The sequence below is a fragment of the Passer domesticus genome, chromosome 6 (assembly GCF_036417665.1).
Source record: "Passer domesticus isolate bPasDom1 chromosome 6, bPasDom1.hap1, whole genome shotgun sequence".
In the NCBI taxonomy this organism is placed as follows: Eukaryota; Metazoa; Chordata; class Aves; order Passeriformes; family Passeridae; genus Passer; species Passer domesticus.
The window spans coordinates 11,725,940-11,752,881 of record NC_087479.1 but is presented as its reverse complement, the minus strand read 5'-3'; the positions used below and the strand labels follow the sequence as shown (position 1 = coordinate 11,752,881).

The 26,942-nt window shown below is 38.8% G+C and overlaps 2 long non-coding RNA genes across 3 annotated transcripts in view; one reads left to right on the top strand and one right to left on the bottom strand.

Annotated features, from left to right (window-relative positions):
* The window catches only part of LOC135302634 (uncharacterized), a 35,521-nt gene extending 11,092 nt beyond the window's left edge, over positions 1–24,429 (top strand). For both annotated transcript variants that reach the window (XR_010364219.1, XR_010364220.1), the window contains exon 3: positions 24,245–24,429. This is a non-coding gene — a long non-coding RNA (uncharacterized LOC135302634). The remainder of the gene's footprint in view (positions 1–24,244) is intronic.
* On the bottom strand, positions 10,289–23,048 carry LOC135302633 (uncharacterized). The gene is made up of 5 exons (XR_010364218.1): positions 22,900–23,048; positions 22,606–22,664; positions 18,222–18,288; positions 11,946–12,024; positions 10,289–11,764 (listed from the first exon to the last, which is right to left on the bottom strand). It is a non-coding gene; the product is annotated as an uncharacterized LOC135302633 (long non-coding RNA).
* Positions 24,430–26,942: the final 2,513 nt, after the last annotated feature.

Genomic DNA, 26,942 nt, shown 5'->3' with positions numbered 1-26,942 from the left:
GTAAATTGCCTTTTTTTTTTTTTTTTTTTTTTTTTGTAATGATACCTTTCCTTTTTGAGCAAAATACTTTCTATTTTTCACAAAGACCTTATCCACAGACTTTGTGTTAGAGAAGCAAAAGACACAGGACCAATGTTCAGGGTAAGTTTTGAGTTTCTGTTTTAATAAAAAACCCAACAAAGCCATGAAATCTGAATTCTGCATTCTGTTTTTTGGTATATTCTAAATCTAGGTCAAAGTACTCCATCTCTAGCCTGATTCAAGTGATTTCTGGAGCATCCTGTTATGCTAAAGCTAATGTCAGTCTCCTGTACACGAATTTTCTGCACTGGCTTTGCAATCATCTGTGGGCAACACAAGGGGGTTACCTCTGTTCTTGCTCTAACTGCATGGACATAGTTCTCCTGAAACAATTGCAGTTTGTCAGTACTGCAAGCACTTACACAACCCCATTGAAATCAAGGTAACAACTTGTAGTGTGGCACATTCTATTTAAAGACTATACACTGGGACAACATCTGTGATCGATTTCAGTCTGGATCTGGGGGAAAAAAAGACCTTTAAAAATAGCAAAAAATTTCCCAGGGTGCAGAAATTATAATGCTTATAAACTTAACTAGAACAAAAGCTATTAGCTTGAAAGCAATTTGGAAATAGGTGCTCTACCCAGCCAGGATAATTAAGGTAATAATGACACATCTGTTCAAAATAAGTTCAAAATGCTTTACCCACACCAAGTAGAATTGATCACTGCCTGTTTTTCTTTTGCAGATGTTCAAGGTTGGAAATAATTATAGGAACCTAATCCAAAACTCATGTTTCTCTATTGATCTGATCCATAATTATTTTCTCTACTTTTTTCACTGTTTATTGCCTAAATACAATTGTATTTTAAGCTTAACTAAATATTAGGGCATAATGCAGCTGATGGGCTTGAGACAGACAAGGGTTCTGACAGCAGTAAGGAAAAGGGCATTAGGATGAAAATGAAGGCATTAGGATATTGTCAACTGGTAGTACTGGGAGAACAGGTCTGAGAGAGGGGGGGAAGGGTCAGCTTAAACTCAGTCCTTCAAAGAGAGGTCTCTGGGCACTGAAGGAGGCCAGCACAGGCAGATGGACAGACAGACAGAGAGGTGCAGGGTGCCTTCTTCCCATCTGTCCATACTTGTGTATATTTCTCCCTATAAGGAAAGTGTCTGGCTCTGTTGTACAAATATTACACATATTATTTGTGCAGTTTCAATTAGAGTGATATATCTGGGGAAATTTTTCCTCCCAGACAAAAGCTATACCTCATACCTAAGCAGAATTTCAGCCAAATTTTGGTACTACTTCAAGCCACCATTTTTTTGGTATTCCCTGTTTTCTTGTTTTTTCTGGACTTTTCAGTGTAGAAAGAAGAAATTAGTGCAAAACACATGTGCATATATATGTATTCATATGAATATGCATACATATTTCAGATAGCAAATAGTGGAAGCAAATTTCATTCTAAGTGAAAAAACTGATAAGACTGCCTAACGACTGGAGAAAATAATGAAAAAAGTTGACAATTTGTAAGAGAAGCTCTTCTCTATGGAAGAGTTTTCCTATGGATTGCAGGAAAATTATGCTTTCTGAGAGAAATCTTGGGGACAAGGTGGGAGGGGGAGTTGACAATGAGACCCAGTTGTCAAGATTCAGTAATCAGCTGTAATGGTGCTTTGAAAATTCATCTAGCAAAAGTTATCTTAAGCAGCCTCATAAGCTTCTTCCTTTCCTATTGTACTTCCTTGCTGACAGGGAGAGGAATAGTTTTGTGCAGTGTCCCAGTTATTGAACATGTCTAGTCGTAAGATCCAGTTTCCAGTCAGTGTCTTATGGCTTTGTTAGATGTTATCCACTGGGACTAAAAATTTTTATGTTTTACTCCCACAAAAAAAGAGGTCCAGCTTGATGGAACCTGCAGCTCTGCCTTATTTTAGTCACTCACCACCAGTGCTTGCAAGGTAATGCAAGGAATACATGTTGTTTCCTAAGGAAAATATCTTATACTAGCAAAGCAGGGTCCTCATCTCTACCGGACAAAGGACAGCAGCAGTCAATTGTTACTGTTGGTCAAATGCATGTAATAGCAGAAATCATTTAAACTATTATCAGATGTAAAATAATTTCTTATTGGTCATCACAATCATATTTCCCTCATTATTGAGGCTTTTAGTAAGGTGTAACCCTAAAAGCCAGCCCACACTGACTAGCACTGCAGGGTGCTCTTTGCCCTGTGGCAGGGAATTTGCTGCTGGTTGCTGAGCATGAGAAGTAATGACACTATCCAACCCCAGGAAGGGTCACCCATTGCCACACAGAGAAAGCTGTACAGCTGCTAAATGAAGATTTTCTGAATCATAAAGAAGTAGTGACCAAAACTTTCAGGTGAGTTGAGAGACAGGTAAAGGGCAACTGGAGTCACAAGGTAGGGCAGAGATAAGGTCTGCTCTGACAAGAGGTGTCTTATTGCCACCAAGAAACAATCCTAGTCTTGCTTCCTGGCTGATTTCAGTTTCTGCCCTAGGTCTATGAGTACACTGGTGTGCTGGTTTTGGCTGGGGTAGAGTTAACTTTTTTCCCAGTGGCTGTTGTGGGGCTTTATTTTGGATTAGTGCTGAGTGCAGGGTTGCTAATAGAGATGTTTTGTTATTGTCGAGTAGGCCTTACAGAGCCAAGGACCTTTCTCCTTTCTGTACTGCCATGCAGTGAAGCTGGAGGGGCATGGAAGGTTGGGACAGGACACAGCCAGGACAAGTGACTGACCCCAAATGACCAAAGGGATATTCCAGACCATAAGACATCATTTGCAGTATGTAACGTAGGAGGAAGCGGGGGACATTTGGAGCAATGTTTGTCTTCCCAAGTCATCATCATGTGTGATCAGGCTCTGCTCTCCATGAGGTGGCTGAACACCTCCCTGCCCATGGGCAGCAGTGAATTAATTCCTTGTTGTCCTTTGCTCAGAGCTCCAGGGTGTCAGCAGATTTGCCTGGGTGCTTTGGCTGTGTATTTTAAGTAGAGCGTACATGGAAAAGAAAATGGTTGAGATGCAGGGTGGTGGACTCCTGTCAGGTAAGGAGCTACTGCTTTGAGTAAAAAGTATTGGCTAACATCAGGATTTGAGCAGGCAGGAGCCCCAGCTGGATGTAGAGGCTGTCTGTGTTGTAAAGGCTCTGGAGGCTTCATGTGGCATTTGGGGTGGGGAAAACCCCCAAGTCAGAGTGCTTTAGGGAGTACCCACACAAGCCCTGTGTGTGGCCAGGAAAGGTGGTTTTGAGTGTGCCAGGAGAGTTGCAATAATGTGACTGTGGGAACCTCCCTAAAATGGGGGAGCTCCCAACAGTGAACAGTGCTTAAACACCTGTGAGTTAAAAACATTATTCCGTCAGGAACAGTTTGAATTGTGTAGCCTTGGGGGCTTATCTGTGGCACATTTTGTACTATAGAAGTTGTACAAACTCAAAGCTTGTTAATTAAATAATGCCTCTCCTATTGAATAAAGGAGACCGGTGATTGCAATGTAATTTTTCTGTAAGATGCCTGAAAAAGGCTATGTCATAAGGCATGTATTTGAACAGCCAAAATCCATTTTTCAAGCCAGCTTTTTGGTTTTGAGTGTCTGATTTAAGCTGCTGAATGCTTACATAGTATTGATTACATATATTTATGCATTTAGCCTTTTGAATTGAGCTGAGATTTCGGTCATTCTCACTGCAAAACACAAGTTTTTTGGGAATAACTGTCAAAAATAACTATTCTCAATAATCACTTTTAAGAGTTTTATCAGGAATTTGCTCACTGCCTCGCTGCAGAGTGACTTAGACTCTTAAGATCTGACCAGAATATTAATTTGGACTTGAATATCAAAGCACAGAAAGGACAATATATTCATATTACTTAGGGCTCTTTTTTTTTTTTTTAAGTATTTCCATAGCTGTAGAAATGTTGTGTGGCAGTTGTAAGAACAGACTCTTGGCTCCTCCATCTGGTTACTAACTACTATAGTGAAGTGTCTTACTAAAGGCAGCTACAAAGGCAAAATGTGCTGTTGGGCCATTTGTTATGTGTTTTCTATGAATTTTTCCACCCTGATTCTCTTTATACTTGGCACAGAGCTGTGTTGAATACATTTCATACATTTTCATAAGGACTATGCTTTGAAATAATGTAATTATCTGAATATATATATATCATCTTGCCAGGCTGACCTATCATTCAGGAAATACTCAGATTGTATTCAAAACCATATCAAGAGGTGATGCACTAATTTTTGAAGACTTAGTAATGAAAGCAGTGGGAGAAGCTGACACTGTTTATTATCTTGTGAAGATATTCAAAACCATCTTATATAATCATAAAACAGCCCTCCCAAGAGCACTCTTGAGAGATTAATATGGATGTTATGGTGCCTCAGGATAATAATATGCATTTTCAGTAACGGTCTTTGGAAGACTTCCTGTTAACAAGAAAGACAGTTTGGGGGTTTTTTGTTAGTTTTTTTTTTTTTTACTTCATGTTTAAATAATATGAGAGGCATGCATACAGACTGGCATAAATAAAGGATGCTCATATTTAGGCCATTGCTATGTAACTGAATACCCCATGGCCCTGGACCCCTGTAAGAAGAAAGTCTGCAGGCTGTTTTCCAATCCACCATCATCCTTTGTCTTTCTCTGTGATTTTTGTAGGTTTATCAAATCTCTTGGGTCTTATTACTCAACATGCAGGTGCAAACACGCAGTAAACATTCCAGCTGCATATACTTAATCATAACTTGCAGTGCTAGTCAATTGCCTTGCAAAAAAAAAAAAAAGAATAACCAAACTGAAAACACTCCCCTCACCTCAAAAAAAGAAATGGCTCATAAAATTTTCTACCATTTGTGCAAACAATCTAATAAAGACTTGAAGGGACAGGTTATTAATATTCTGTGCTTAGCCATTTTGTTGTATGAGGTGTTGATTCAATAAGCTTCAGCACATAATTAAAACTTCCAGGTTCTGAGGTTGTGGTAAACTCTGGTGTCTGCCAAACTACAGTAAAAATTATAATTACATTTAAGTAGTTTAGAATGACAGCTTTCCTGCTCTAGAAATAAGAGTAGTGAAAAATGTTTCTGTGCCAAAGGTCCTGCTGTAACAGAGTCACAATGGTCTTCCACTGCTCCACAAGCGCTAAAGTAGGACATGGTGATCTAGGGTAGAAGCTTTGTTATAAAGCCACTGTTGGCTGAGATATTAGGGAAGCTGATGGCTCTATGGACCCCAAAGTTTGTTGTCTCTGGGCAGCTGGTTTCATCCTCTCATCCTGGCAAGGATGAGAGAAAATGCTGCTCCAGATCCAAACCCAAATGCCCCTGCTACCAAGGCTGAAAGGCTGGAGTGTGTTAGCTTTCATCAGGATCAGAGCTCTGACAAAGTGGCACAGGAGTGCCACCTGTACCTGACATCAGCACCGATCTTTGCTCTTTTTTAAGGAGCCTGTGCTGGCTACTGAACTCATTCCCCACAAAACTGGAGATTAATGTGTAAAGTGTGGTGGCAGAACACATACTGTAACATATTGACCTGACCTGTCACCTTCTCACATTAAAAAAATCTTAATAAAAGGTGTTATTCACTTTTATGTCTAAGAATTCAGGCTTCATTTGAAAAAAAGAAATAGTGCTATGGCAGATGGTATCTCTCATATTTTAGTATCACACACTTTGTTAATAATTTGGCTATATAGCTGAGAGTCTGTTGTTTCGTAGAATAAATTCTAGTGGATTTAGTTATACTCTTTGAATTATTTTGTTCTCAACATTGACTTTCTGGATGCATATAGCTTTAACCTAGACAGTCCAATTTTCATGGTGTTTTTTTGGAGGTGGGATGAAGCATAAATCAGGCCATTAAACCAAGGAAGCTTATGAGGAATGTAGTTCATGAAAGAGTCATTGGACTGGAAATAAAGACTTTTTCAGTGTTTAAGCAAACAAAGCTTTTCCACATATGTTTTCCATTTGTCTTTTCTTTCTTTTTTTTTTTCCCTAAGGAGAGAATATGACAGAAAGCGCCTGAGCCCAAATACTGAACCTGCTATTTCCAGGGAAGGATTTTCTCAGAGGTTGCAGCTGGTTGCTCTGTTTTTGGCAGGCCAGGTGAGGGTGGGACACTCAGTAACGCTGCACACACTGAGAGGCTGACAAGGAGCAGGATGCCTGGTGGGTTTTCAGACCCAGCAGCTGTGTGTTGGACACACTTCATGTCCTTTTCTAACAAGCACAACTGCTGTGCTGCTTCAAGCAGCTGTGCCAAGAAGCCTTTTAGCATATGCAAGCAGCACCCTTATTTTTATTCATGCCCAAATCAAGCTCCTGCTAACAGTAATTTTCTTTAATAGTGACTGCTCACATCCTTCAGGGTAGTGGCAGCCCGTGGCCTTAGTTTCTAGTTCCTTAGGCACACTTTTTGGATACACAGTCATTTACCACTTCAAAGTATCTTTGTATAAGCTTTCATAAACCACCTGTCATCCTCATCTTGTAAGTGGTCTTTTCCCCTCACTGGGACACTCTACCTCTCTTTGTGCTTTCAGTCAACCTTTTTTTTTTCTTTTTGGACTGTGTTTTCATCTAGAGGAGTTGATTGGAATAATTTTTTCTTTTTTAATTAACAATCATATTAATGTACAAAAATCATGTAAGAGAATCTGGCTCACGAGAGATGTCCCATGATGTTTAAACAGATTTTTTTTGAGAAAGGGAAGAGCAATTTCTCTTAAAAGTTTTATATAGGCATCTGGTCAGAGACACAGTTTTTGGGAGTGCTTTTTTTTGGGATCTGCCTGACATTTCAATCAGCTTGTGCCTTTTTTCTCTTTTCTCCCCTTCAATATTTCTAGAATACACCCACAACTCCACCTCCCACTGACTGGCCCCAGCATTTGAGTTCACTGGCCTGATCTGTGTTGTGTACTGTTCCTCACGTTCCACTTAACCATATAAATAAATAAGTATTTGAGGCTGAGGGTTTTTTGGTATCAAGTGCAACATCAATTATGCAAGTCATTGAAGAAATAGTCACCCTTAGAAAAATTACATATATGAAGAAAAATGTAAAAACACCATAATAGGATTTCTAACACCATTATGTTTTAAACCTAAATAACACCATGAAATGGCATGTGAAAGAAACCTCCTCCCCAGCTCCAAATGCCCTTCCTCTCAACTCCAAAAGTTCTTTGAGATTTCTTTACCCCCCAGCCTGGGAAAATAACCTCTTCCATAGCACCTCTTCTTCCTTTTTTCCTGTTTCTCTTGCATTTTCATTTCCTTTGAGAGTACAATTCAGAGGAATTCCTGTCTTTTGAAAACTTTTGCCTGCTGAAGGTGATGTTTCACCCTATTTGTTTTAAAGCCCAGCTGGGAGAATTAATTCTTAGTAATCATCTTACCCAAGTTAGCATATGTTAGCATCTTACTGGAATGGATGATGACTAAGCAGAAAAGAAATTATTTGATTTTAATGCATCTTATCATCTTAATATTGAGCTTACAGTAATAAGATATAGACCGAAAATATTTTATATTCAAAGTAGAAAATAACTGTATAGAGAGATCTGAATATATACAAGTGATATGACCCATTGCACTGATACTGACATATTTGATCACTGAATCAGTGAAATTACACTTAGTGTAATTTTGACTTCAGTGTCTAGTATCTTGATGTGTTTTTATTTTCTGTAATTGGAATATTAAACTACTTAATTTATATTTAATATAAATTATTAAATTTGTTGCTCAAAGTCTTTACATATATAACATTAATAAGTGATCTGACTTTGGAGAATTTTGCATTGTAATCTGAAAATAATTTTGTAAGTTCTTTGTGGAAAATTCATTATTTAGAAATTATATATCCCTGGTGTTTCCATGGAAACACTTTCACCTTATGCTAATGAAATACAAATTATGGGAAAATAAAAATCTTTACTAGAAGAGTATTAGAAAAAAATGGTTTTGCAGCTTAGAAAATTTTAATGCAGATAAATCTCCAGTCTCTCAAAACAGCTGTCAGTCTAGATCCAGAAATGGGTCAGGTTCATCCTGTTCAATGCTGAATTCCAGAAGCTGGGTGGGTTACCATGAGGGTAAATGAAATATGCTGTTTACTGGCAATGATGTCTCAAAAGGCTGGGTTTTTTTAGTCCGTGTCTAGGCATCTGGGCTCAGCAAGCACTCTATCTATGCATGTTTCCTACTTCAAACAGTTTGGTTTGGGGTTTTTGCCCTATATGACACAATGTAGGTAGCATTTATCCACTGTGATAATTTTATTCTTTGCAGCACTGCGGAGTAGGAGGTAAAAGCTGGTAGGACTACTCTTGTAACAAGCAGATGTTGGGTTTATTCCTGGTTTTACCACAGCAATAAAGCTCCAATCCATTTTCTTGCAATGAATGACAAAATTCCTTCTGCCATTTGTGTCCATTGCACCACCTCTTTCAGGATCCCTGGGTCTTTTGTGGTCCAAACCCACTGAGGGGCGAGTTTGGGGTGGCTCTGAAGTGGGGTGCCTGGTGGGCAGTCAGTGGGGGCAGGTGGGATCCATCTCTGCGGGGCATAGGCTGGGCATCCAGTCATGGATAAGGAGACAGTCCTGTCACAAATATTTGCAGCCCAGTGGCCCAAGTGTCCTCAAAAAACCTTTCCCAAAATATTCTTGATCCTGATAGGAAGTGAGGAGGGTGGAGGGCTGTTGATGGCACTTTTTGAAATTGGTGATTGACTTTTGTTGTTTGGTTGGTTGCTTTTTTTTTTTATTTAATATTGATGATGTCTTCTGTGGGTAGGACAGAAAGAAAAGGTTTTGTTTAAAAAGTGTTTTTATTTTGGTAAATTATTCCTCTTATCACAACACAAAAACCCCACACTGATCAGAAAATATCAAAGAATAGTTTTTTCTTAATCCATTTTTGTAGGCATGTTGTCTCTGACTCTCTAATTAGAGCAAGAATTTACTCAAACTTCATTAGCCTTGCTTTTGTCCATATGACTGGTTTTGTCAAGCTTGAGCTCTTTGCAGTCACATAGGTAAGAAGCAAATATGATCTGTAGCTTATTTAACTATTGCTCAGTTGTACATTTCTTTTTAGTTACAATGGGGACAAGGAAATTTGCCCTGAAAATATGAAACAATCATTGGTAGCCTCAGAGAGTTGCCTTTGCTGATAACAGTATTGAGCCAGAAATTTTCTGCCAATTCAGCCTCCTGCTGCCACCCACAGCCAGCTGTGTTTAGGAGCTCTTCAGCTGACAATAGTCAGAAAGGAGGTGAAGGATTTCTTTTTGTGTGAGGAACACAAAGTCTTGAGAAAAATAAAAGTGGTAATGGATTCAGAGAAATACCCAAATTAAAAAAAAATTATAAAAACTCACAAAGCATTGGTTTATGGTGTCTGGGTTTTTTCCCAGATTTATAGTAGTAGCAGCAGCAGTTGTGTTTCTCCTGATCTTCTCTGTATCCTGTAATTTGGTTGCAGAGTATTTAGGCTGAGAGTTTAAATCACTGGAAAATAGAGTTTAGTGATTGCTTGTGGTCTTGGATAAAGCAGCTGCCGAGAGCCAAGTGTTCCTGGTACTGTGTGTGTTCATTGACCTTTCTGGGCCACCAGCGAGGCCTTTCAGTCCCATTCCAGGCTGAAATGGAGCTGTGATGAAGTGCTGCACATTCAAGGACAAGCTGCTGCCCCTGAAATGCCTTTTGTGGGGATCTAAATAGATGGATTAAATTGAAATGGGTGTATGTAAATATTTACAACTATGGTAATTACAGCAAATGATTGATGACACACTGTACCCCAAAACAGCTTGATGGGTCACAGGGTTGAAGCTAACTTGTGTGTGGAGTAGGGTCCTTTAACATTTGTGGAAGAGGGGAAGCATTCATCTTCACAATTGCACAAGTTTTTTTCTCTCCTTTTGTAGAGTAACATAAAATGTTTATTCTGAATCCATCAGAATTAAAACTTGCATAGGTCAGTCTGGCTTGACCTCATCTCACAGGGAAGAGCTCCACGTGGGCTGAACTCTGGTCTGTTTGTGACAAACTCTGGCATTTCATGGGCAGTTAAGAGCTGTCTCCACGGCACAGCTGTCTGTTATGAAGCCTCTTGTGACTGAAGAATGCAACAAGAAAATGAACATGGAGGAAGAGAGCTTCAATAGCTTGTCCAAGACAGACACATTGTGTTAGAACATGGTTCAGCAGCATTCCCAGCTTTTAGTCCAATGATCTGTTCAATATTCCTCCCTGGCATCCACTTTGATCATAAACTGAGGTCTCAGTCTGTCCTTTCTGCTCTTGTAAGTGCCTCTGTTCTTGTCTCAACTTGTGGGTATGCATGTTCACAATGACACAACAGGGTCATAGTGGGAATTTACTCCAAATATTGACTAGATTTGTTCATGTGTCAAGGGCCGGGGGCCAGGGATGGTAAGGAATACCTTGGCAGAACATGTCAATATAATTCTAGCAGGAATGTGTCTCACTTGACCTCGTTAAGCAACTCTGGTTCACCCAATATGATTTTCTGCTTTGACCTGTGACTTTCCCCCATTAGGACTTTAATGGATTGGATTACAGACATTTCAACCTGTGGCAAAGAGGAAAGGTTATAAACATCTACTCTTGGCCTGAAAATGGTTAGTGTGATGGGAATGCATGGGCTCTACAATCACCATATTAACCGAACCAAGCAATGTGCTTGTACAAAGCTGGAATGACAAAATCTGACATGGCTTGTTTGACACCTTTGCCTTCCTGCAAAGGCAACATGGCATCATTCATTGATAAAATGAGGTTTGATTCTGTGGCTTTGGAGTTTTTTTGGAAAGGTGTTTTTTTGGTCTGTTTGTTTGGAGTTTTTTCTTTCTTTGTATGTTTCTGTTTTGTTTTGGTATCCAGCTTGATTTGTGAGGGATCTGTCAAGGTCATCTGACAAAACCTTCTCCATAAAATAATGAGATCTTGTGTATTATTTATGGTCAAAAAATGTATTCTGCAAATGTATGTATCTGCATGTGTGGAGTGTTTGTATGTGATTTGGATTTGAATCTGTGATACTGCCTAGTTTTCATAAGTCCATTTTTTAATGGATCTGCTCAGCATGTCTTCTATCAGTGCAATTCACTGTTTCCTCTGTAGGGTGCAGATGGATGTGTACTGGTGAGTCAGGTTGTCAGGTTTGAAAGATTTACTCAAGTTGTGCTAGGACAGGAATTTACTAGGATTTACTCAGTTGTGCTGGATCTCAGGAAAACATTTTCACTGAAACTGTTGTCAAGCATTGGAAAAGGCTGTCCATGGAGGTAAGGGATTTAGTCACCATCCCTAGAGGCATTTAAAAGACATGCAGATAAGGCATTCGGGGACATGGTTTAGAGCTGGACTTGACAGTGTTGGGTTAACAGTTGGACTTGATGCTGCTAGAGATATTTTCCAAGCTAAATGATTCAAAAATTCTATTATACTAAGTGAAAACTGAAGGTGCAAAAAATCCATTGAACAAAGAGGCATTTGAAAAAGAAGAGCTACTAATTTCTGAAGAAAGTCAGTCATGGGCATGGAGACAGTTATCCAAGGGCTGAGTTAAACAGTTGTGCTTTTTGATGATTATGTCCACCAGTTCCCAGTGTTGATCCTTTAGAAGTCTGTATTTCATCTGATCTGTCTCTGTGCTTAAATGTCTGGAGGAAGAATTACCAGAGGTTTGTCATTAGGAGATGAGGCCAGAGGGGATTTTAAAAAGGGTGTCATTAGATTTCAGAGACCCACACTGGTACATCATTCCAGCCCCCATGTCCTGGAAATACGTTGGGCTATAATTTGGATTCAGGGGACATGGAAATTATATAAACCTTTACTTACACTTTTTCTGCCCGTCAGTGTACAAACTAGTCTTCATGACATTTGGGATTATACATTTCCCTCAGCTCCAGCTACTCACCTGTCCAAACGAAGAATTAATGTGACATGAACACAACAGAATTGTGCATGAAAATAAATTAATGTCCCTCAAGCACTTATTTATTGGTGCTACAGAGTTTCTAGTCATGTACAGAGACTAAAGTAATTTATTCTGCCTGCTTTTTTATATCTAGCATTTAATGACAAACACCACACTTTATTGCCAGCATTGTAATACAAGAATTAATAAATATGCAAAGTGATCTGCTATTGCTCAGAGTCATGAGTAATGAACATCTTGTATATGACAATGCAATGGCTGTTCTTGTTTATCAGTCTTTGGCTGCTGTACTACTGAGATTATTTTCTCATATCATTGCTTTGTAATTTATATTTTTGCCTTCTTTTAGGAGTTCTTTCCTGTAAGAACTGCTGTGAATGTCTGTCTATTTAATATGAGTGCATTAAGTCTCCTCATTATTTTAACATGTTTTGCATAGACACTTGGTAACAAAATATATCTTATGCATTAGTGGATAGCAAGTTTTTGGATATGGAACAGCATGTTCAAAGCTGAACAGAAATAAAAACCTAAAAAACCCTGAGTAGAGATGGCTGAAGGTTGACTCGAGAACCATCAAGGTTTTTCCCCAATTATTTTTCTAGGTTCTGTCCAGTTGTAATCAGGTTACTTCTTGAGCTGATTATTACAAAAACTAATAAATAACAAACACTTCTCCAAAGCACAATTTTGACTGTTCTCCATGGGATCTTTGATCCTGAAAACATGATTTTCGGAGTAGAAAGTCTCTTACTTATAAAGATTCTTTTTATACAGCACAAAGGTATTTTCTCCACATGATTTGAATTTCATTACCACCCTATTTGAACAATGTTTTAAGGATGTATCAGAGGCAGCACAGAGTTCTCAAGTACTTTGTCAGGTTATTTTCCTCTTAACTGAAAAAATATTATTTAGAGCTAAGCTTTGAGATCGTGCAGGCTGTGCAGTCTGTGTTGTCCAGGGATTGATTTCAAACAAAAAAATTTCACTTTCAGTTTAATTTTCATGTGTACAATTCTGCTTTTTTTCTGGATCTTTTTATACTTTCTTGCTCCTTTCTTCTATTGCTATGTATGTGAAGGCAGTCTTTGGCGTGATGGTTCTTTAAATGCTTAGTAAATTGGGAAAACTGAAAATCTGTGCATAATTTCTTTGGTTTTTTAAAAGCCTCTAAGATACTTAGAAAGAGACCTTTTTATTTACCACTACAGTTGTACAAACTGAACTACAATATTGGCTTTGCAGTAAACAACAGTGTTGCTCAGGTATATGTAATACCTTCCTTACCTTAGAAAGGGAACTGGGTCAGCAAAAAATTATCTCTCACAGGATACCCTTATGACTGCAGGCTGCTGGAGCCTTTGGGTACTGGGAAATGAATATCTGGACTCCAGCAGGGGAGGCAGGGTTTGGGAGTGACTGGCTGTAAGGGGAGGGAGAGCGCAAGCAGGTGGCCTGAGGAGGTATTCCTGTATTATTTTAAATTTCCTTTTCTTTAATTTTACATAACACAATTGGGTGCCAGGAACAGGAATTTTGCCTGAAGGTCTAAACAGCTTTTTTACCAACCAGGTTTGAGGTTTATCCAGTTTTCATCTGTATGGGTAATGTCATCTTTAATAGTCAGGAATTTAAGCCTTACCTCTGGAGGAGGTTTGATGCCAAAATTCCCGGGGGATGGGATGGGAAGAAGGCAGTGTGAGGATATTTAACAGTGAGTGGTGGCCTCAGTTAGAGGGTGCCCAGCCTGGATGAGTTGTGCTGCTGGCAGGAGTAATTCTGAGTTACCAGGCTGTAGCCATGACATTTTATAAAAAATCCTTTGCTAGGACTTTTCTCCTGAGAAGCCTCAGGAAAGAATTGTAAACAATAACTATCTGCTGCTGTGGAATGACACAGGTGCATCTGTGATTGGTGCATGTTTGTTGTTTCTAATTAATGGCTAATCACAGTCAGCTGGCTTGGACTCTGGAAGTCAGGAGCCTTCGTTACTCATTCTATTCCTCTTCTTTCTAGCCTTCTGATGAATCTTTTCTCTCTATTCCTTTAGTATATTTTTAATATATAATTTTATTATAATATATATCATAATATAATAAATAAACCTTCTGGAGCATGGAGTCAAGATTCGTGTCTCCTCACACAAAGCCTTGACCATACCAGGCTGCTCATGGCTGCATCAAGGTGCATTAGAATCTCTCCAAGGATGGAGTTTCTACAGCCTCTAGGTTTCCATTCCACAGCTGGGCCACCTGCAGTGGCAGAACGAGGGCAGTGGTGCCTCCACAGCCAGGGAGATGACACAGACAGGCAAATATGGGCTTGTGGGCTCACTAAATAGCAAAAGGCAAATGTGGGCTTGCCTCTCCTGAGCTGTTCCCTGCCCCTTCCACACTGAAACCTCTGCCACCTCACCAGAGGTTTTAGGCAAAAGAGAAATTCTGTTTGGTATTAGTGGGGGAAAAGTCCCATGTCAGGTGGCCCAGCTGTGGAATGGGAACCTGGAGGATGTGGGAACTCCATCCTTGGAGAGATTGAAATGCACCTTGATGCAGCCATGAGCAGCCTGATTTAATCTTGATGGTGGCTCTGCTTTAGCAAATGCTGGATCAGAAAGCTGCTGGACACCCCTTCCAGCTTATGATTTTTTTGTGGTTCTGTGACTTGGTAATTTCTGACTACCAATGGCTGGTCTGTCACTGATTCCCTGCCTAAGGCTTTCTTTCAGAAGAAAGATTTTTTTTAATCTGCTCCAGTCTGATGTCCAGCCCTTCCTAAGAAAAAAAGCCAGTATTTGGTCACTTTGCACAGTGCTGCTTTTGTTTGTTTGCAATCTTTTGTCTATGGAGAATCCTTGAAATTCCCCTCTCTGGGTATTTTTCTAGCATACAGGATCTCTAGAGTTCTGTTCGATATCTGCTGCTAACTTCTGGATTAAACCACTTTTTTCTATTGATCACTTTTCTGGCATAATCCTGTTGAAGGACAGAAGAATTGCTGACATTGCTGAGTCCTTCATCACCTGCCATGTGGTGAAGGGGGCAGCATAGACCTCCTACACCACATGCATCTGGTTTGAGACCTTCTGTAATTAGAAGACAAATGCCTGTCAGAATGCAAAAAGAGAAGAGATGGTAGCCAATTTTTCAAATGTCCTGGAAGTTGAAAATAAAATTACTAGTCTTTTGTTAAAAAGCAGTTTCTGAAACAAGAGGATAATGAGTCTTCATTAGAAAGAAAATAATACATAGAAACTAAAAACTACATGAAAATGTAAATAGAACAGGATTATCAAAATCATCTGGTGTTTGCCATGAAATACCACCAGAGTTCAGAGGTAAAGCTGCAGAGTTAGTGTGTTATATAACACAGTCTTTTAAGTTGTGTCAATGCAAAGGAATAGTAAGGAGCAAAAATGACACCACTTAAAAAACATTCACACGGTATCTGAGGTAGTAAATTTTCTATTCATACCAGGCAAATTAGTGTTTGGGGAAAACATTAAACCCACTAAAACCAAACCCAAACAAATTTTAAAAAATACCCTTAAGCAAAAAAAAAAAAAAGAAACAAACCCAAAACCTCAAAAAAAACACCAAAAGCAAAAGCCCTCCAAAAAAATCCCACCCCAGAAAAAATGTGAAAACATATGGATGCATTATTAGGCACATAGAGGAACAGGTAGGACATCAGTTGTAAAAGAAGCAGTGTGTTGCAAATCTATTAATTTGGTGAAGAATGTTACTAAGATTCAGTTGATTTGTATTTGCATACTCAATTTTTATGTCTGTATCTAGGCCTTCAAAAAGCATTTGACTGATGTTTCTTATTGAATACTCTTTTAGAACATAAAATTTAACATAGGATAAAGGAGAAGGTCCTTTCCTGGATTAGTAGCTATTTAATGGATAGAACATTGATGGAGTGAAGGTATCAGACACCACACAGGGATTCTGTGCTGTTCTGCATGTCTGTTGGTGTCCTGGGAAACAGACGAAAAGTAAGGTGGCAAAATCTGATGAGAAAAAAATATTCAGCATACTCTGATGGGGATCCATCTGTGAAAGAGGAGGGTTACACTGGTGACTGGGCAATAAAATAACAGAGGAAATTCAGTGTTGATTACAGCCATTTGAGCTTTCAGGGGAAAATAACCCTAAATATACAAACACAGCAAATATCTGTAAATTAGTGCTCACTATTACAGGAAGGAGTCTGGAAGGGATTTCAACTCGTGCTCAGAAAACATCACCATAGTACTCAATTGTGATCAAAAAAGCAAAGTCAGGTGGTAGAATGTACTAGGAAAAGAGCAAGGAAGTCAGCAGGAAACATGGTTGTGCCACCATTCAAATTCACAGCGCACCTGCATCTTGAACAATATGTGCAATTCACAGTTGCTCCCTTTTGGAGGAAATGAAATGTAATAAAGATTGACAGCAAGGGTGATGGGGAGCTTCTGTGTAAGGAGAGACAAAATAGATTAGAACCCTTTCCCTGAAAAATATGACAGAAGGCAGATATGATATAGAGAATGTCATTAGGAGATGGGTGGGGAATACTATTCACAGTTTCTCAGAACACAGTAACAAGGGAATAGCAATAAAACACTCAAATACTAAGGCAAAGAATAATCAAAAAAGGCAAAGAATAATTTTTTTTCCACACAACGCCCATTGCATGTCTACAGGATGCTGTGGATGCCAGTAACTTAGTTGGCTTCAAACAGCTGTAAAACATGGCAGTGGAAGAAAAATCCTGGTAGGCTGCTCTAAAGAGTAGACACTGCTGCTGGTTTCCACATTGGAGGGTATGGAAGGGTGTCACTGCACACTGCTGCTACCTATTGTCCATGCAAAGACTGGGAAAGATAACAGTTCTTATATGTATTGAAAATGGATTCTGGGCTTATTCAGTCTGTTGGGGATCACACATTGCTACTACAAGAAGAATTTTTGTGTTATCATAGATCCACCACCAAACTGACATTGAGTCAATGCAACCTTTGCACTGATTTCAAAGTGTTCTGCATTGGACCATCAGCTGAAGTCTCAGTTCTCTTACAGGTATAACCCATCAGAACTGATGGGTTTCATGAGAGGCAGGATTTCACATAGGTTCCTAATATTTCTAAGGAATAAGAGGTGTGTTTCCATTAAACTAGCTGAGTGTGAACCATGAGATTTTATGGGTTGGGGATAATAGATGGGATATTGGAAAGAAAACGGAAATGTCTTTCAGAAGCTGAGATCACTGCAGATGCATTCTTCAGAATAGTTTCATTTCTTTCATCCACTGTCAAGAGCACTGTTTGTCAAGATCGTCCTCATAAGTTAATGCTCTCTTAAACAACTTAGATCTCTGACTGGGCAAACAGCAGTTCTTGAATCAGAAGTCTGTAAATCCATCTTAATCAGCTGATTACAAATGGAAAACTGCTAAAAGGTGATGAGAAAAATATTATGGGCCAAAGAGAGGTTTGTGTTCACTTATGGTATATTTAATGTGCTGTAAGAATAGCTGGAATTATTTAGACTTTGCTCCTTTCTGTGCCTTATTATGGCCTTCATGTATGGAGGCAAATAACTGGGGCTGCTGGGCTACCATCTCTTGTGCACTAGCTGAATGAGATTCAGGAGGATGTAGGATTATAGCCATCCTTCCTAAGGCCTGCAGGCAGCTGGGAAATCACAGCTGTGAATTCTGCTCCCTGCTGGGTCCTGGAACTGCCCTTGCTGTGCTCCTGTGGAGCACTGGAGAGATTTCAGAGGTAGCTTTGTTTTGTTCTCAGCAGCAGGAAATGTCTTCAATTCATAATCATGCCTCACACCTAAAGAGGGTGAGCCATGTTTCTAAGTTGTGAAACTGATCTGTTTGGGAAAATTAACAAATCTTAGTTTGTAATTAAGGGTATTAAAGCCACTTTGACTATAAATAGTTTATCTGGGCTAGAAGCCATCTTCTATTACAGACTTGACAGGAAACAGTGCAGGATATTAACACAAAAGAAAAATCATTTACCAGGTTTCACTTGCTTAAATAATATCTTAAAATATGTTTTCTTTATAGAGATAAGTGTACATGTTTTGTATAATTAACATAGTAACAACAAGCTAAACCATTAATTTACACTATACCAAAATAGATAATAGAACTTCAAGAAAACACAATACCTGTATTTTTTCAGTGGTGTGTGTAGCTTCTACAGTTCTAGATAAATTTGTCATCCAAGTTAGGCAGCTGTAATCAAGGATTTAGTCAAAGTCAGAATGCCACATTGAACTGAATCATGAAAACGTAACTTCCACTTAACCCTAATGTAGAAAACCCAAAGACTTTACACACAGAACTGCTAAAAAGATTTGTAAAAATTGCTTTGGATGCTTTAGTATTGTTTTCAAGCCTTTTTGTTTGTCCCGTTCCTTTTCTATTATATAAGAAAACTCAAACTACAATTACAAGGCATACTTCCTAATATTAGGTAACTGATTAAACAAACAATGTGGATCAAAGGAAATTCAATAATTATGCATCTAAGTCTGCATCTAACTTTTAAAACTCCCATGTTTTAAAGTGATGAATTATTCAAAACTCAAGATGAAATGGAGAATATTCCAACTTGTGCTTTTGAAGTGTCATCTTATTAATCTAGGCCACTTTATGCACATCTATAGTCTTTTCATCTCTGGAGATCTCTGCAAGATGGTGGGCATGTCACTAAATTTCTGTTGGCAGTGAGTCAAGAAGCAAGTATTTTAAAACTTACAGTTTATTACTATTGTGATTCAATTAATATTCAGGATTCCTAAGGAAGCTCTATGATCTTTTTTCTTTTTTCATATTTTGTGATTCCACTGTTTTTTTTCTCCCCTCCAGTTATTTTATTTATGCATATTTGTTAGATGATTTTTTAATTACATATACTTATCCTCAGATATTAATTTTAACCTTTGCTTCCCTGCCCCCATTTTCCACCATCCCAGTCACTCAGCTTCATTGTAATTCTGTTATTTAGAACATGCATAATTCATCAGCTGGGTCCAAGCTAAAAACTGAACACTTAGAAAAAATAATTGAGAGAAATCAGTTCCAGATGCAACTTTTTAAGTTGGTCCCTATTTTTGTAAGATTAAGAAAAAAGGAACAAGGAGAGCAGAGTTGATTCCAGTGTTACAATTTGTGTCTACTTTCAAACCTTGATGGTCCTTTTTTTCAAGAATGAGTTATGTTTACATTCAAAACACTTTTGAGGATACCCTTTGTGGTTTTGCTAGACTTGTCTCTTACCAGGCAAGTGCAATAGTGACAGTAGAACAATATAATTGAAGTTGGAGCATCTCATTGTACCTTTGCCATAAGAAAATCCACAAATGACCTGTGGGCTTGCTGAATTTCAGACTGTAAAGAATATGGATCAGGAGGCTGGTGCTGATGCACACACTGATGCTGGGTGAGAAGGGCAAGATGGGAGCTGGTCTGTATTGTGGCCTACCACTAAACAGATCTGATCTGACTAGTGCCCAGCTCCTCTGGTCTAAGGAGTGTCTGGTTCATTTCAACCCTTTGACAAGCCTCTTCCTTTACGCCATCACAGTCTCCTCCTTCCTGCATAGAATCAGCTGTATCCCAAAATTCATCCCAGATCTTTCCTCTTTCTCAGAGCTCCTCTCCTGCCAAAGTCAGTCTTTCTCAGATCCTTCTTTTTGGAGCCTTTACTCTACTCCTAGAAATACTAGATTTCTTTTTTTCTTTTTTAAAAGGAAGACATATACTAGATAATGGGGTACAACTCTGCTAGGTTGGGAAAGGAGGCTACAGGAAGAGTGCTGTAATTGGCGGCTTTCCCATCTGGACACTTTGCCACATTATAAGATCTGGATTTTTCATCATCAGCTTCTCCCTTGCTTCTTTCTGATGCTGTGTAAGAGATAAAACCTTCAGAGTTCCTTGATTTTTGCACAAGAATAGCACATACTTTAATGATAGTATCTCATCCATAAACTTTGCAGTGTGATGTTATGATATGCTAAAGATCTGCCTGCACAAATTGGTGTGACCATTCAAAGAAAGTGAAGCACACTGAGCTCAGCAGCTCCTATCAATATGGTAAGGAAAGGAACCTGCTGTAGCAAACATCTACATCAAGAGTAAAATAAGAGCCTCAGATCTGCTTACAATAAATGAACTCTCTATAAAGGAACACTTTACAATTCAGATGCTTCCTGTGTACTTGCACAAATGAAATGAACCTTTAATAATTCTCAGTCAAAATACTTATTAATGTCTTTCCTCCAAATTCTTCATCACAATTTCATACATAGTTCAAGAATACGATTTAGTTTTCTAGCTAATAGAAATAATCTTAACAATTCTGTACATGAAGAAGTGTTCTTGAGTGGACACTCAAACAATCTTCTTGCTTGCTCTGATTATTTCTGTGCAACCCAGACAGTTTTTTTCCAGATGAACTATGTATCATTTCTTCTTAGGGAGTGAAATAAATTCTGTTTCCATAATGCAGATCTTACTACAAGCTGTGTCTGGCCCCAGAAGCACATGAAGCTGCTGAAAGTGTTTCCTGCAAATCCCTTCCTCTAAGTTTGATGAAAACAAGGAAGGATCCCGTGAAGGAGAAACGCCTCCTCCCTTGCCAAAGGCATAGTCATATAAAATAACTTTAAGGTGAGAGACTAACTACTAGGTACTAAACGTGTTCAGTACTGAGGCTCCTTGGTACACAGCACACACTTTGTCAGGATGCACACAACAGAAAACCAACCCAAAGCACAAATTGACTGCCTGAGGTTTGCCAGCTGCTGATAGAGCTGCATACAAGGCCCCATCCTTGCTTACAGGGCAGTGGGTGAAAGCTAAATTACCCAGCCATCAAGATCACCAGATCTTCTCTGATTACTTCAATCTTTGTTTCAATTGTATTGTGTTTATTACTTCTACAATAAGCATTTTATTTTTCTGAAGAAATATGTTTAATGTCCTGAGTGCATTGCAAAGAGGTCATAGCTCCAAACATGATCATGGCAACTTTGATGAGAGGAGGCAAATTTTCTTCTTAAATGCATCAGAATTGAAGTGCCTGAACTTCAGTACACAGTTTGCCTGGACAGAAAGAAGGTTCTGGTTTATGGTTTGCAAACCTTCATGGCACAGGCCAGACAGTGCTGTAGAAGTACAATCTGTGTGGTCTCTGGGGAAGTGAGCACATAGGTGGGTTACACCGTCATAACAAAACATTTGCTGGAGTTGTTATGCCAGCTTATGTCAGATTACTTGGACAGTCAAGTTAAAAAATGTTGTTTTGTCAAATGTTCCAGTTCCTGTCCATGCAAGTAGAGTTCAGTGTTACCTGAATTTGGTTTGTTACAAATTGGACTCGTCTGTATTTCTATGCCAAATTATCTCATCACACTCAGCTACTTCCTCGTGTGGGATGACTCATTTCATGAATTTAACAGTTTGTGACTACATATATCTTTTGACTACAAGCCAGTCAACAGAATAATCCAAATCTATGCAAAACAATTGAAGGCTAAGAGGTATAGTCATTAGAGATGACCTATGTGTTTCTACATAACAAAAAATAAAGATACAAATCTGCTTTACACCTCACAGTCTATCCATCTGAACTTTTGACAGGGACAGATGCTTATCTTACTGTGTGAAATTCTTAGAGATTACTTTAAAATATTGTGTATACAGCTGCTAGAGACTGGGAGGAATAATGGCTGAAAGGACAGCACCTTTTTAGAAAACAAAAGTCTTTCTCACACAGAAAGACACACAGAATGTCTCTCTGAGTACTGCCTTTCTCTTGGATTGCACATGTTAAGAAATGTCTGCTTTATATGAATTATAGATATTAATAAATTGGGGTTTTCTGTGGGGGAAAATAAAAGGAGCAGTTATCAAGCCTTATACCTTCTCTGTTTCTGCCTGATTCTAAGTTAAATTAAATATCTTCTTACTCACCTTTACTTAGGACAGTGTTTTCATTTGAAATCATGCCAGCAATATAAATACATGCATGCAAACTGGTTATACAATTTTCCTTACTTTTTGACTCACTCCTTTTGCTAATAGAATAATCATTACTACTGTGTCACATGAGGTATCAGGTGCATTTTCCTGTTATTAATTTCTTGTCTTTTTGCATGTCAAGACATGGTTGAGCAGAACTCAAAAGCTGCTTCAGATTCTGAAATAATATTTTGTGTCCTTATGGATCTTTTCATCTGAAGAAGATAAAGTAATTTAAAAATGTGAATTCTTTCAAGCTCCAAAGCCTCCTGTAAGTGACATCAGAATCAATGTGCTTATATGGGAAACAGAAAATCAAAGACTGTTGAATAATCTTAGTGGGGTACAAGAAAATCTGTAACATAACTAGGAATAAATATTGATGATAATTCTTGACTCACATTGTTTGGGGAGTACCTAAAACCTGCCTTTCATTTTCTTTTTACCCCCTCCTGTTGCCATGTATGAGTTATTTCTAGCAGAGAATTTACTTGCATTTTCTGACTCTCTTATTGTACATACTTTGATTGCTTTCAGTTGAGTAGATCTGGGCAATTCTTCTGTACTTTAGGAGAAAACGCCTAAACAAATAGTAGAAAAAATACCTTTGCAAAATTTGATAAATAATTTCAAATTTTGATAAGTTATTTGATAAATAACTTCTGTAATAGCAATAGATTGTATCACTTTTCATTTTTAACAGCACAACAGAGTTAAGACTGCTATACCAGAAGAATGGAGATACCTCATTTAAGCAGTTAAGGCTTTGTATGATACAGGCAGATGTGTGTGTGACAAAATCTGACTGAACAGTACCTTCACTCATGCTCTTGTCTAGTTCTGGTCATTCCATCTCCTTGGTGCCGGGTGAATATCTTGACATTTTGATTGTTTGTTTAACTTTTTTCCTTATGGATGTGTCTGTAGATCCATGAGGTGTGCCATGAGCATTCCCAAGTACTTAAGCCAGCTGCCACAGAATGCCTTACACCTGGGCTGGTAAATGAACCCATCCCTCCAAAAAGGAGCTGCTGTGTGCTGACTGCCTTTTGGAGAGGTCTCTGGCATATGTGAACTCCTCAGCCATTCCCAGGAGCAGCTTTGGAGCCATAAAATGTGCCAAAGGGTGTCTGGGACTGTTCTAGCATGTTTTAGATGTTCCTGGAAATGCTTGAATTTCCTGGTGTAGGCATAACCCATCAAGGAGTGAGGTGAAATGCAAACTGGGGAACCCAAAGGATAGCTCCGTTTTCCTCAAAATGCACCTCATTGCTTGTTTCTGAACAAAGCAGCAAGAATGCAGAGCAATGTGATGTAGCTTTGGTAGAACTGAGGGGAAAATATGCATGAAATATGAGCAGCATGGAACAAACCACAGAACATTCACAGGATGTTGGTCTTCACAGATTGGGTTTCCCTAAATATGCAATGACTCTTGTTCCTATTGAATTCCCATAAAACTTAAAATATTCACTAGTGAGATTTTATGCACAACGTGGCAGCAAGATCTTTTAGGAAAGATAAAATATCCAAAGCCATTTGGCAGATGTCACTGAGATACAATGTCACCATCATGCCATGACTACAAAGAAAGATGATCTGGTGGCCCTTTCTGCCTTTTAGATATGATTCTATAAATGATGCAAATTTCCAAGGTATGTGGAAACAGCAGGCTATTTTGAATGCAAAGCAATCTATTTCAGGTATCTGTGAGCTCTGAAATAGGACTGAGAAGAATGAGACTTGTCAGTGAGGCTGTGATCTTTATCTGGCTATTTGCCACACTGAGTCATGAGATGTGCTGCTGTGAACTCAGAATCACTCTTATATGCACAAAATCTATTTAAAATGATCATCAACTAAGAGAGCACTTGGGAAATGTGTCTTCCTAGCAGATGCTAGATGGCCTCAGAAAGTCAGATTAGTCCCTATACACATACAAAGTTGTTTATTAGTGTGCTCACAAATTTTTTCTCTCCCCTCACAGATCTACTGCCTCATGCTTTACATAGCTGATCCCTTAAGGAACTACTTTATTATTTCCTTTGTGTCCCTGCTTTGCAGTATCTGTAGCACAAGCCCCTTTATGAATTGTTTTCCATATGGAAATCTATGTTTCTAGTGACTTCTCTTCTCATGGAAATTTTATTTCCCTTGAAAGCAATGGAAAGTTGATGAAGAATCTTGATGAAAGTGTCCAGCAGTGCAAGGGAAATTAGCTCCATTTCACAGAAAAGTACAGTGCTTGATTGCCCTCCAGCCTGGGCCACCTGCATCCTGAAACACAAGAAACTTGGATGCCCTTGAGAAGTCCTTGACCAAGTCTTCCTAGTCTGGCAGCTGAGGTGGCAGGCAAGTCATCAGGAAAACAAGTCATGGACCTGTTAGATCTCTAACAAAAACATACTTTGAATGATTAACACTATTTTTTTTTTTTTTTTTTTGACAGAGAGAGAGACCCATCATTTGCTGGAAGTTGTCTGGACACCTCTAATTGCAAAATACTGCACAAGAAAATTCAAGTACTTGATATACGTGGCTTTAAGATTCATCCATTTTGCAAAAGAAAAGGCTGATTTGAACAATGTTGCTCATCACCTTGTATCTTTTGGTGTGGATAATGAATATTCAGCATGTTGTGTTTCCAGGAACTTTGCTAAAAATAGCACTGTATCCTTGTTTGAAAAAGTGATGAGCATAACTGTGAAGAATGACTTTGATGGTTTTCCTTCCTCTTTTTCTGTCTTCTTTGTTAACTCTTTCTATCATAACACTTCTGCTCACCATCAAACTGCCACCTCCTCAGCAGACAAACCAGAGAAGCATGAGGGCACAGATGTGTGGAAAAGTAAGGCTGGAGGGAGGAGAATTTCAGGTCTTGTTCCCTCTGCTCTCAGCTCAGTGGTGGGACAAGGTATATCTGAGGCATCTTTAGTTATTTTCATCTAACCTGTTCATTAAACCTTCAGAGACATTGCTGCTCTGCCAGTGCTTAAAACTACTTATATTTTCATCATACATAAGTGCCTGAAAATGAATGGTGAGCAAAACTAAATCAGTATGATTTCCTTTTACACATGTTTTATCTTCACCTCGGTGACGCCAGGGTTTATGAAATCCTCAGTCCTCTTGATTCTCTCCTGTTTGTCACCTCTTTTGGTAAATCATTGGGTGTGATTCAGTCTCCCTGGTCACTGCTGCCCAACAGCAGCTTCCCTCAGGCAAGTGGCCTTATTTGAAATGGCTCCATTGCCTCTTTTGCAAGGAGGGTGTCCTGTGGTGCGGTACTAAATTGCATTCGGTTTGTCTCTTAAATAGAACTCTCCCATCCCAGATCCTCCCTCCTATACTAATCTGCCCAGGTTACATTCTGCTTTTATTTGCTATAAGTTTATATTTGTTATTACAAGGGCAAGGTTTCATTGCTGTCATTCTTTTTATTTTTATCCTGTTGACGCTTTTTACCAATTTATCAGCAATTGCCAGTTCTTCTGATTTCTGTTTATTTACTTAAATTTTTATTTTCCAGAGGGATTCTACCAACAGTCTCCAGAGTCTCTCTAAGCCTACTTTGGGACCTTATTACCTTTATTAAGTAATTAGCTCTTTTTTTTGAGTTTGGAACTGTGCACTATACTATTTCTCTCTTCCTTTCAGTCCAGTTCCATCTTCAGACTCCTGTTCAATTACTTTTTATTTTTATGACCAAATATAAAATCAGATAATTGTAATATTGTAATTTCCTTTGACTTCTGAAAAGGGGAGACTCTCTTAGTATTTTCAATTCATTGGAGATGACCAAAGGGCTTTTTAAGATAGGAATGGCCCAAGTTCAAAATTTCCTCTGCCTCATACTTAGCAAATAATTGATTCTGGTTAAGAGTCATCAGATTACAGTGTCAATCTCCCAGGCATAATGGATGTTCCACCTAAAGAAACTTAGAGGACAAATCAGTCATTCTAATATGCTCTGAGATACAATCCTGTTGCAGCTGGGTTTTTGGAGATGAGGGTTTCAGGTCTGTGTGGCTTTCAGGATCTGTTTAAGTTTCATCCTGGAAGTTTCACTGAAACAAACACTTTCTCATTAAGGATTTCAGTTTCAAAACAATAGTATTGGCCTCTGTGGGAAGGAGGAGCAGGGCAGGGAATCTGAGTCAAAACATTCCTAACCAGAATAATTTTTATTTAAACAGTATAAGTCTACCTTCCAGCTATGTGCATCAAAGGTTGGCTTCCACACAAAGAAGAGGAAGTGAAGTTGTTGTTATAATTTCAGATGCAATGTTGGAGAGCTCAAACAGTTCCAATTATATAATACAACAGATGTCACCAGACTGTGATAGATTTTTGTTGAGTTTTAAAACTTGAGGTGTCTAACTTGTTAAGGATGGTGAGTGGACAGGGTAGATGGGAAAGTAGGAAAGTGTACTCTGAGTAATACTGCTTCTAAATTCACTCATTTAAATTAATGCACTTCTCTAATCCGGTGGGATTAATTTTACACTGAGAAAGAAAATAAGGGTGTGCTCTGCTAGCTTTGGGTAGCATTTATTCTGAACCAGAGGTACATTCTCATTATTCATGCAGAGAAAAAATCTGGTAAACAAAGGCTGCATAAAATAAAGTGTTATCTAGGGTTTAGTGAGGCATCTGGCTCTAATTTTAGATAAGCTTCTTCTGTTGATGTCTCCATCTCCTCAAACAGTTGTTTCTTCTGCTTCTTGAGGCTTTTTTTTCAGTTACCATCTTTTGTGGGGCAGCAGCTGCACCAACACCAGGGCACTGTGTGCTTGAACCTTAACACATGCCTGAGCATGGCAGTGTAAGGATTCAGACATGGCTTCAGAAGACTGCTG